The sequence below is a fragment of the Crinia signifera genome, chromosome 8 (genome assembly GCF_055691185.1).
Source record: "Crinia signifera chromosome 8, ASM5569118v1, whole genome shotgun sequence".
Lineage (NCBI taxonomy): Eukaryota > Metazoa > Chordata > Amphibia > Anura > Myobatrachidae > Crinia > Crinia signifera.
In genome coordinates, this window is record NC_139224.1 from 123,406,735 (window position 1) to 123,418,086 (window position 11,352).

The window sequence follows — 11,352 nt, forward strand, 5'->3', positions numbered from 1 at the left end:
CTGATCTTCCTTTACATCATGCTGGTAGGCTTTCTAAAGTCAATGTTATCAAGAATACTGTACTCCTGTTTTTCCTAGCGACAACTTTTAAACAATTTTGCAAGTAATAAGTTTGATAACAATCTTGCCACCATGAATGAAGGCATACTGTACATCAGTGGTCGAAGTGGAAATTTTTAAGTGGGGGTATGGAAATTTTGAAGTGGGGGTATGGAAAAGTAAAGAGTGAATATAGTGCGCACCTTCGGACACCCCCCTGTCCATCAACGTCCCCTGCCAGACTGCGCCGTTGTACAGGGGTATTACAAAAGCACAATATGTGCTGCTGAGTGATCAGAGAGCATCCTGAGGGGGAAAAAAAACTTTTTTTTTTTTATCTTCAGATTAAAGTGGGGGTATGCCATACCCCCGTATACCGCCCCACTTCGACCACTGCTGTACATACAAAGTGGCTGCTGTAAGAGAAATATGTGGAACATGGTCAAAGTTCTTCCAAAATGATATAACCCATTTGAAAATTTGACCATAGATGAAAAATTAGTTGGATTTCGAGGGTGCTGCACTTTCAATCACATTCCTTGCATGCAGCAAAATATTGGCCCTTATTCAGATCTGATTGCAGGACAAATTTGTTCACAAAATGGGCAAAACCATGTGCACTGCAGGTGGGGCAGATGTAACATGTGCACACAAGCCAGTCAGTCATAGAAAATGGATGACCATCGGTTGTTGAAACCATTGAGGATTGTCCATTACATAGTTGGCTACCATTAATGGCCACTTGCAATATTATCATCAATGGCCACCACACCAATGGCCATTCTAATTTGGAGTGACTCTGCAAGTCTGAACTTTTGACTCCTTATCCATGGTTTGAAGTGACTCCCATTAAGTTTGAGATTGATCTGTGTAAAATCAATATCCACTATGGCTAATCAAAATCCTTTGACGGAGGCTGAAAATCAAGTGGTTGTTGAAGCATCTGATAGCGAAAATGTATCTGAGGAAATGTGAGGAAAGTGAAATTGATGTTCCGACATTGAGGATGACATTGTGGGTTGACCTGTTAGCACAATCCAGAAATCCTTCCAAGGATGGTCAAATGAAATGGGTAACGTGATCAGGGCCGGTGCTAGGGTGTCCTCCTGCAAACCATAAATTTTGCGCCCTTTCACATTGGCATTGCAACAAGCTGCAGCCCGATTGTGGGAGCGTATGCAACATGCGATCCTATGGAGGATCTCAGGTGCATGTACATCTCAGTGCTGTGTCCGCAAAATGTTGCAGGCACTAAAGGTGCCCATACACGCTGCAAGAATCGCATACATTATGGGCTAGATCGCATCGCACGGCATGCATGCAATGTGTGTGCAATGCGATCTGAAAGCAGTACAAAAAGTATGTGCAGCACATACTTTTTGTACTGTGCAATGCGATGCCCGCAGGAGCACACATCGCATCACACGCTGCTATTGCAGCATGTATGGCCACCTTTAGGCACATAACTCATTATTTAAAAAGTGTCTAAATTAATATAAAAAAAATCTACAATTATAAAAAAAATGTGTCATTAACATGTATAATAAAAGTCTAACTGTTCTTTTGCTGTTTAACTCTTGTGCAGTCCCTCCTCTTCTATCTGCCTAGGCAGGATGCTGAGGATGCCATTACACCCCTCTCGTGACTGAGGGGGGAAAGGAGGGGAGAGAAGGAGGATATGGAAGAAGAGGGGAGGAGATAGAGGGGGCGGAGTGTTGAGGACTGGCAGTGGCACAGCACACTGAGAAGAGGGAAGGAAGGGGAGGCGGCGCTGCTGCCTGTTAGTCATTTGATTGACAGCTGACAGGCGCAGGGAGCAATGGGTAGGGAGCGGATCCGGACATGACATGTCATCCAGGCATTCACAGACAGCGCTACATGCCTCAGCGCAAGTGTCCGCAAGGAAGAGGAGGACGGTGTGTGCATGGTGCAGGGAGCTGCTCAGCCTCTCCATACTGCCGCCCGCTGTCAGACAGGCACTGCAGGCGGCGTGCAGGCTGTGTGCACTCGCGGTGCAGGGAGCAGCTGTTTATACTGCCGCCTGCCCGCTGTCAGACAGGCGCTGCGGGCGGCGCGCAGGAGGCAGTGACAGTGAAGGCTGAGGCAGCTTAAGCAGAGCAAGGAGACAGCGCCTTTTCAGCATGGCGCCTCCCTGCTTTGCAGGAGCTGCTGAGTGGGTAGCGCCGGCCCTGAACCTGATCTTCCTTTACATCATGCTGGTAGGCTTTCTAAAGTCAATGTTATCAAGAATACTGTACTCCTGTTTTTCCTAGCGACAACTTTTAAACAATTTTGCAAGTAATAAGTTTGATAACAATCTTGCCACCATGAATGAAGGCATACTGTACATACAAACTGGCTGCTGTAAGAGAAATATGTGGAACATGGTCAAAGTTCTTCCAAAATGATATAACCCATTTGAAAATTTGACCATAGATGAAAAATTAGTTGGATTTTGAGGGTGCTGCACTTTCAATCACATTCCTTGCATGGAGCAAAATATTGGCCCTTATTCAGATCTGATTGCAGGACAAATTTGTTCACAAAATGGGCAAAACCATGTGCACTGCAGGTGGGGCAGATGTAACATGTGCAGGGAGAGTTACATTTGGATGGGGTGTGTTGAAACATGCAGCCAGTATTTACCCTGCACAGAAACAAAATAACTCACACAAATCTAACTCTCTCTGCACATGTTACATCTGCCTCACCTGCAGTGCAGCATGGTTTTGACCATTTTGAGAACAAATTTGTACTGCGATCAGATTTGAATAAGGGCCATTGTGTGAAGATCTGGACTTTGGCCCTTATTCTGATCTGATTGCAGTACAAATTTGTTTGGAAAATGGGCAAAACCATGTGAACAGCAGGTGGGGCAGATGTAACATGTGCAGAGAGTTAGATTTGGGTGGGGTGTGTTGAAACTGAAATCAAAATTGCAGTGTAAAAATAATGCAGCCAGTATTTACCCTGCACAAAAACAAAATAACTCACACAAATCTAACTCTCTCTGCACATGTTACATCTGCCCCACCTGCAGTGCACATGGTTTTGCCCATTTTACAAACAAATTTGTACTGCAATCAGATCTGAATAAGGGTCTTTGTGTGATACTAAAACATCATGGCCTTTATTCTAGTTCACTCTTTCTGACAAAATCCTTCTTAGATGGACAAAACCATGTGCACTGCAGGTGGGGCAGATTTACTTGTGCAGAGAGAATTAGATTTGGGTGGGGTTTTACTTCAAAGGGCAGTATTCAATGAAAAAGTTCTCCGTGCATGGAGAGCGTTTTATTTAGCTCTCCATGCACTCTCCGTGTTCCGGAGGGCTCGCTGCCACGCCTGCTCCCTCTATTCAATGTGGTTAAGACTCGCCGCCACTCGCGGCGAGTCTTAACCCCTGCAGGGAGCAGGGAGCTTTCAGGGAGCCGGAAGCAGCCAGAGAGATTAAAGTCTCCCTGGCTGCTCCAGAGGACTGTGGAGGGGAGGGGGGCTCTCCAGGACCCAGGCTGCACCCCCTATAGCCAGCGGGGGACCCAGTATTCACTGCACCGTTCGTGCATAGTTACGTTCGGCTGCAGTAAATATATGAATATCTAATGAGCGGCTCGAGCGCTCGGGCCCCCTGCTGGCTGCACTGTGTAAAAAAAAAAAAAAAAATGTAAAAAAATATTTTTTTTTAAAATTAAATATATATTCATGTGCTATAAGCACATGAATAAAAATAACATGCCCCTTCACAGGAAAAAAAACCTGATTTTTTTACACCAAAATTTTTAAAAAAAACCTTTACGTTCAAAAGTTCACATTCCAGCTCTCCATCAAAAGATGGAGAATTGCTACACGGAGAGAGACGGAGAAAATCACTTAAAAAGACGGAGAATATTTCACATTGAATAGGGTTGCTCGCTTTTGGAGAGCAAAATACTCCATCCAAGGCGAACAAAGCACAAATTCTCCACAAAACACGGAGAACTTTTCTCATTGAATACTGCCCAAAGTGAGATCTATATTGCAGTGTAAAAATAAAGCGGCCAGTATTTTCCCTGCACAGAAACAAAATGACTCACCCAAATCTAATTCTCTCTGCACTTTTTACATCTACCCCCCTACAGTGCACATGGTTTTGTCCATCTAAGAAGGATTTTGTCAGAAAGAGTGAACTAAAATAAGGCCTCATGTTTTGAAGTAACAAGCAGCAAGATAATAAAATTAATAAAAAACCACCCACAAAGGGTGAGAGTTGTGGCAGAACTCACAAGTGAACTAAGACGGCATAATGGGTCTGATTCAGACCCAAAAGTATAGAGTGTACTTATAGCAGTCCCGCTTGTCCTTGGTAGAATTGACAATCCCCAAAAAGGGTTGTCCAGAATTAGAGTTGCTGAATTTGGTAGGGTGTCCATAAACCTGACTGGGTGAAGTGGCCTGTGTTGTAACATCCAAAATTGGAGAAAGGCTCTCCTCTTTTCTGGAGTCCCAAAAATGAGCAGGTAGTGGTTTCACAGGTGGTGGGATAGAAGGTCAGGGTGGAAACTGGTCCAAGACGGGTGAAGTACAAATGTTCCCAAATTCTGTCAATAAGAGTGTTGCTAATGCGTTTCGTTGCCTCCTGACAATTTTTTCAACTTTGAACTCTTCTGTTTTGGGTGTGGGTGACACCTTTTTGGGAGTATATATTTTGGGCTGCACTTGCAATCATAATTACTGTATAACACATTTTATCTTTTTGCTTTCTTCTTAATATCTACTAACTTCTTCCTGTAATTGCCAACTGTTTTTAATTTCCAGGAAAATAACACTGTAACAGCGTTGGTCCCGGAAATGTCCTTATATTTTGGCCAAGTGTAAAATACAATTTTTATATGTTTATAAAATGTTATAGGAAAATGCAGTAATTATAATATGATGGCAAATGTCATGTACCCAGGCGCTATCAGTTTTCACATGCTTGGGAGCACTAGCTCAGCAGTAATGTCTTCTGTTTGATAGTTGCCAACTATGTTGGCAACTATCAAATAACTTGACGGAGGCTTGGCAAATTGAATTTATTCCACAGTCATTACTGCAAACAGTTTACAGTGAGATTGATAATCCAGCTCATATAATCCATGCTGGCTTTCTGGCAAATTGCAAACTTAATAATGAAACTTTTCATGGTGTAATTATTCTGTGTACTGAGCAGGTAAATAATTTCCAAGATCCAAGTTTGTCCTTTAACATGATGCTGGATATAGTTTTCTTATTTACAAATACACGTCTGGGGTTTCTCATCCTACTAAAGGTCATGGAGAAAAGAATACTGTATGTTATTTATCGAGGTAGGGAAAAGTTCTGCAATTGAATTAACAGTACAGTACAGCCTGCCCTCAGGCTATGGCAATAGAAAAGTTAAGGACAAATGATGGGGTGATAATAGACACTCTGCAAACCTGGATGTCCAAATGAATAATGCAGTGAGTGGGATAAGCAGGAATGAGGCAGTTGGGTAGGAAGCAGCCATGTTTGATGTTGAGGAGTAGGTGGGTTAGAATGATTGTATGTTCTGCAGTTTTTTTATTTGAAAGAGAAAATAAGGAAAAAAACTTTATGTCCGGGCAATTTGTAACCCAGCGTCTTTACAGCATCAGCTATGTATAGCACAATTCCATTGGATTCTGTCAGTTGGTAAATATTTAATGCTAGTACATATTGCATTATCATATGCTGTTTTTTTTGTATCTATGGGCGGTATTCAATGAGCCTGATTCGCCATGTTTTTATGGCGAATTTGTGCTGTTTGGCGAATTTTTGACTAAAACGGTGAATCACCCTATTCAATGACCAGATGGCAAATACAGCAAACGCTATCTTTTTATGGTGAAGTGGAATGTGAACTTTTAAAATAAAGTGTTTGTTTTTTTACATTTGGTGTCAAAAAATCAGGAATTTTATTCTGAGGAGGGGCATGCTATTTTTATTCATGTGCTGTAAGCACATGAATATATATTTAATTTAAAAAATATATATATATATTTTTTTTACACTGACCAGCCAGCAGGGGGCGCCGGAGCCAAGCCGCTCATTAGATATTCATACATTCACTGCACCCGATCGTTACATATGCATGATCGGGTGTAGTGAATATACCCGGTCCCCTGCTGGCACCCCCCGGGGGGCAGCCTGTGCTGCCTGGCACCCGGGGAGCCCACCTCCCCCCCACATACGCTCTGGGGCAGGCAGAGAGACTTCCATCTCCCTGCCTGCCACCGTCTTAAGGCTCCCTGCGGCGTTCGCCGCAGGAGCTCATATTCGCCGGTCAGGGGTAGCGAGCCCCTGACTCTTTGAATACCGGAGCCGGCGAGGCTCCGGAACGTGGCGAATGTGCAGAGAATCCTAAACAAGATTCGCTGTACCTCGCCGGTATTCACATTGAATACCACCCTATCTCTCACGTGTAACAGAGCACACGGTAATCTGTTCATATAATGCCAGGGTGCCCTACTCAGACTGTTTATAAACCCAAACAGGCTCCTTCCATTGGAAGGATCAAGCGTCACTGCACAGAATTGTATTAAGTGCAAATAGCAATTTATTCCCACATATCAACATTTAAAGATACAGGTATATCCTGATGGAAAAATCAGTCTTATATTCCCAGTTTTTTGTGCCCTGGGCCAGATAGAGAACCGTACCACTACCCATATTTCCAATAGGGACATGAATGACAACCCTTGTGGGAAAGGGGCATGAAAAAACAGATCCCTGGAAAGTCCCAAAAAATAGATTTGGATTCAAATCCTCTGTATACCACTTAAATTGCGAGCTTTTTTTATTCCGTTAGAATATCCTTTAATAAAGAACACATTGCAATACACATTTAGTATTTCAATTGAGCAAATCTATGTATTGTGCAGCCACATATCCAATACCTTGCAAGTGTACATACTACAAACATCTAGATCTACTCAGCTGCAATGATCATGTTTAACAAAATACAAGGTAAGCTTCAAATAATTATAATTCTCTTGCTTGCTATATAGCTCAGTGAATAGTGTGTCCAACTGCAATGCGACAGATGATAAGTTTGAATACTGGGTATGTCAGCATCTAGACATTTTAATAAAGAAGTGTTACTGAATAACAAAGCACTGTCAACTGAAGTTCATGAAAGTTGTATAGGTAAAAGACAAAAGGAGGCAGGCATACCTCCCAACGTGACCCATTCTAAGAGGTACACAATGCTTTATTCCTGGAATTTCCTCTTTATTTATTACCATCACATTTTTAACATGTTAATGGATAAGAAAGATGTTTCACTACAGGTGATGGCAATCCTAAATAAAGAGGGAAGTCCAGGAGCAGAGCATTGTGTGTGCCTTCTTGAGAGTCATGTTGGGAGGTATGGGCAGGGGCAATCAGGAGATTGTAGCCTCAAAGAGGACGGAAGCTACAAGTGAAAGTAATTAAGTGGATGACAGTGGAGTGCACTCTTCTGTCAGGACCCTTAGCAGCTGGCCAGAAGCCTCAAGATGGCCATCGGCTGCAAAGGTCAGCAGCACTGCAGTCAGGGACTTGCAGGAAATGGCTAAACAGCTGATGTACTTGAATAAAATAACTATTTTCCTAAATGACAGGGGTTGGGAGGGGGAATTGCTTGCCATGGTGCCCTCCTTCCTGAATCCGTCTATGTGTTCCAACAAATAAATACTTTTTCCCCGCCTTATATAGAAGTTCATTCCAAAGGAAGTGCCACATTATAAAAAGAGAATTCCAACTTTCAGCAAAATATTTACATGCCAAGTACATTAAAATACAACATACATTATAGATCCACGTGTATAGTCTGCTCTGGACAAGCTTAGGATTCACACTGCCTTGCAAACAGGAATGAGTGCATATGCTTGCATACTATAGCGTCAGATATGTCATTTGATTCGTAGAGGTGCCCACTGGCAGCATCTCTTATCCACGATGTGTGTTAAAAGTAGCACCATCGCTCGCAGAACCCTACGGTTACTCAGAATATCCATCAGAATCCAGATGCCACTGCATGTTATAATGCAAACACTGGACATGACACGCCCACAACCTGGCTGTGTCTGAGTAGTCACACCATTACCTCTCAGAAACGCCCAACAAAATTGCCATATGCATTCTGTGGCTGCCAGAACCATTTGGGACACATGGGCATTTTGTCTCAGTTGCATGCATAGACTTCATAAAATTGACCACTTGTGTCTGCAATGGATGCTGTGTCCACGTGACCATCAGCCCCTGTAAGGTGGATTTTAGACAACTGGGATATTAGCCTGCATGTCTATAATCATATTGATGTCATAGGAGTAAACATAATATAATTGAAGCTTTATTGAGTGCAACCTATTTATGACACAAACCTTTAAATGCAATGTTTATGCCAATATATTGTCCTTATCACTGTTGTTTCTGACTTGGTGTAGTGACAAATGTTATCATTTCTGGCTATAAGTTCCCAACTACAGTAACTGCCATTTGCATTAGAAATAAGGGTACTTATGTAGTATCTGGGCTGCCGATTTCTAAATCGGGTCGGATCGGGAGATCGCATCGCATGCGACCATGCGATTCGATGCGATGCCCCGATTTTTCCATAGGAATCAATGTTAAAATGGACTGAGTCCATTTTAACATGGAATTCAATGGGAAAAATGGGTCCTTTTCATACCCCTACTATCCAAGTGGGCATGGAGTTGGATATAAACCTGTGGCGAGCGTAGCGAGCCACCGAGCCCGAAGCGTGGCGAGCGAAGCGAGCCCCGCGAGGGGACGAATACCGTCCCCTCGCGGGGCTCGCTTCGCTCGCCACGCTTCGGGCTCGGTGGCTCGCTACGCTCGCCACAGGTTTATATCCAACTCCATGCCCACTTGGATAGTAGGGGTATGAAAAAGGACCCATTTTTCCATAGGAATCATTTTAACATTGATTCCTATGGAAAAATCGGGTCATCGCATATCGCATCGCATCTGATTGTATGCCTTAACTTAAGGCATACAATCAAAAAATCGGCAGCCCAGATACTACATAAGTACCGAAATAAGGCAGGTTCTCACGGTTCCTACAAATTCTTGGAAGTGTAGGCCCTAGAGAAATTGTTTCACAGAGCACATATGTCCTGGCACTGTTATTAATGAGATGTTTGATTGGGGAGTCTGTGAATAACACCAGAAACAATACATTCCCTTCTGTGTCCATAGGGAAAAATCCTGACAGAAAACAAATTTAGTGCATTATTTTCTACTTAACAGAAAAACACCATAATACAATGTCTATTGACAAGTTATATTTTGTATATTAAGTAACATAATGTAATGTTGAAGTAGCAAGAACCTGCTTAGCTAATTGTAGAACTGGTACATTTCTATGGAGTCTGTAGACCACCATCACTTGATATGTTTACAAAGGTGATATCAAGGTTTTGGGGCTCTGTAGGGTATTTTGTGGAATTGGATATTATATTATACATTACTATTGGGTTAGGGATTATGCCCATTGGACAAGGGAGGGTGCCCCTAGAAGACACCTTGAAGACAGAGCGCCATGCCACGCCTTCACCTGTAAGATAAATAATACTGAGGATGCAGTAATGTCTTCCTTGCTAAATGGAACCCCTACAGTGTAATGAAATACTGCAATAGGTTGCTCTTTCCATCAACCAGTTATGGATTTATTAAGGACCCTGGCACTCCAAATCCCAACAATGGAATCTCAACACATACCCAAGGTGAGTATTAGGGTAGGGAAGATGGACAGTTAGCATTAAAATACTTACTGGGAGGTTTCTGCATGAACATAGGAATTCAATTGCCAGAATTCTGACGGTCGGAACAATTGCTTGGATACATTTGTTAAATCAAAAATATTTACTCAATCTGGATGACCAGTGTCTGTGTCAAAGGGCTTGGGAGCAAATAGTTGATCATCCTCTGCTCATTACTAGATTGTTGTTCCCACCAACAGATAAATCTTTATGTGCATACTCAGCTTTAAGATACTGAACTGCAAAGCAAAAAAAAAAAAAAAATCTGTCTTTTTTTTCCCTTTATTTTGTGTACACTGAACCATTTTTCAAGAGATTGTAGCCGGATATACGAAAGGGGCATCTAGCCTATCAGTCATTATCTACCAGCTATTTATGGCCACTTGACTGGTAGATCACGATCAAATACCAACTGCCACACGTCACTCGAATGCACATTAGTCAAAGATGAGAGTGCGCTCTTCTGCCTCTGCAATTTCCACGGAAATTCAGCAAAGCTACATCTTTGTAGGGAGTCACAATGGGTGGGTGTACGGTCAGATGTACATATGGTGTGCATCTAGGATTATTAAGGATTATTAAACTATCAGGGTTATATCGTACATTATTGATCATTTAATTTCCACTGGCTCAGAACCCTAAAAAAGAATTGCATTACCTACTAGGGCATGAAAGATTCAGTCTGCAGATATCAGCAGGTCCAAAAGTCTGGCCTTCCCAGACATACAGATGGACAGGGAACCAGTAGTGTAGTTAATTGTTGCATGCATTGTGTGCAGACAATTGTGTAATTTAACTGCAGAGTGCTAACAACTTGGGTGGGCATGTTGAGGTTTCTGGATGGCTGGCTAGGGTCCAGAAACAAGAGAAAATCTCTTCTCCAAGCTTAATAAATCTGCCCCCTAATTAGAACTCTCCCTCCCCCATAGCTTAAAACTAAGCCACCTCGGCATACTTCAAAACAGGATGCCGGCAGATGGAACTTCAGCACCTGAAAAGCACAAGTCTGTACTCCAGCACCAGCATGTCAAGAGCAACCACAACCAACAAGTTAAAAGCACATGACAATGCTGGAATATATGCTTTTGCTTACTTGGGATGTGCTTACCATACCGCGGATCAGGATGCCGGCATTCAAAATACTAGCGTCAGAATCATGACTTGCAGCCAGAACACCATCACCGGAATGAGGGGGGACGACACAACGACAGACATGGTGTATAGTATACAAGCAGCCCAGGTCAACAGACCCAGGACTGTTTACAGCATAGGAAAACCAGCTTTGGTGCTTGGAGAAGATAACACCAAATGCTGACAGAGGAGTTTAAACTGCACCTGTATGCAGTGTAAACAGCAAGACCTGGGGAAAAACCAAGGTTGCACAAAAGTGTGAAATGGAGGGGCGGATAGGTAACTAAAAAAGTTGTAGAAGTAGCCTCTACAGGCAGAGCAAACACAGGTGGGATTAATTGATAACTACACCTGTGTGGAAGCTGCTGGTTACAATATGCTTGGAAATCTAGTGGTCCTAG